This window comes from Perkinsus marinus (genome assembly GCF_000006405.1).
Source record: "Perkinsus marinus ATCC 50983 genomic scaffold scf_1104296940246, whole genome shotgun sequence".
NCBI lineage: Eukaryota > Perkinsozoa > Perkinsida > Perkinsidae > Perkinsus > Perkinsus marinus.
Window position 1 is genome coordinate 1 of NW_003212888.1, and position 1,322 is coordinate 1,322.

The following is a 1,322-nucleotide window of genomic DNA, read 5'->3' on the forward strand; positions in this document are numbered from 1 at the left end:
AGGAGCAAGAGTTTTGTGATCTATAATGGAGGCCCCTATATGAGAACCAAGAGTTCTGCGATCTATTCAGAGTGTCGGATGGGACACCATGTGTGCCATGAAGTTAATGGGGTGCAGAGATGGTGGGACAAATCTCAAATTTACTGGTCTCGTGGCCTAATGGATAAGGCGTTGGTCTTCGGAACCGAAGGTTGTGGGTTTGAGTCCCATCGAGATCGTCTCCACGCCGGGAAGCGCCCATATACGGATGCCACTGGCCGTACAGATGTCGATGTTGATTGTATACCCTTGTGACTCGTCGGGATACATGCTGAGGCTAAGGGTACAAGAAGATTGTTGGTCTGCCAACGAACTATCTCCAATGAATTGACCCCTTTAAGAACACTATGTAATGGAGGCCCCTCTATGAGGAGCAAGAGTTTTGTGATCTATAATGGAGGCCCCTATATGAGAACCAAGAGTTTTGCGATCTATTCAGCGTGTCGGATGGGACGCCATGTGTGCCATGAAGTTAATGGGGGGCAGAGATGGTGGGACAAATCTCAAATTTACTGGTCTCGTGGCCTAATGGATAAGGCGTTGGTCTTCGGAACCGAAGGTTGTGGGTTTGAGTCCCATCGAGATCGTCTCCACGCCGGGAAGCGTCCATATACGGATGCCACAGGCCTTACAGATGTCGATGTTGATTGTATACCCTTGTGACTCGTCGGGATACATGCTGAGGCTAAGGGTACAAGAAGATTGTTGGTCTTCCAACGAACGATCTCCAATGAATTGACCTCATTGAAAACACTATGTAATGGAGGCCCCTCTATGAGGAGCAAGAGTTTTGTGATCTATTCAGCGTGTCGGATGCGAACTCATGTGTGCCGTTAAGTCGGTGTTGCGCATAGTGACGAGATAGTGGGATAAATCTCAAAGTCGTTGGTCTCGTGGCCTAATGGATAAGGCGTTGGTCTTCGGAACCAAAGATTGCGGGTTCGAGTCCCACCAAGATCGTCTTCAAGCCGAAAAGTGCCTATACACGGATGCCACTGGCCGTACAGATGTCGATGTTGATTGTACACCCTTGTGACTCGTCGGAATACATGGCGAAGCTAACGGTACAAGAAGATTGTTGGTCTGCCAACAAGCGATCTCTAATAAATTGACCCCTTTAAGAACACTATGTAATGGAGGCCCCCCTATGAGGAGCGAGAGTTTTGCGATCTATTCAGCGTCTCGAATGCGAAATCATGTGTGCCGTTAAGTCAGTGTTGCGCGTAGTGACGAGATAGTAAGGTAAATCTCAAATTCATTGGTCTCGTGACCTAATGGATAAG

The 1,322-nt window shown here is 48.1% G+C and overlaps 3 non-coding genes across 3 annotated transcripts; all 3 read left to right on the forward strand.

Moving 5' to 3' along the window:
- Positions 1-145: 145 nt before the first annotated feature.
- Positions 146-218, forward strand: Pmar_PMAR020010. The gene has a single exon. It is a non-coding gene; the product is annotated as a tRNA-Arg (tRNA).
- A 335-nt stretch (positions 219-553) lies between these two features.
- On the forward strand, positions 554-626 carry Pmar_PMAR020011. Its single transcript has one exon. It is a non-coding gene; the product is annotated as a tRNA-Arg (tRNA).
- A 300-nt stretch (positions 627-926) lies between these two features.
- Positions 927-999, forward strand: Pmar_PMAR020013. The gene has a single exon. It is a non-coding gene; the product is annotated as a tRNA-Arg (tRNA).
- Positions 1,000-1,322: the final 323 nt, after the last annotated feature.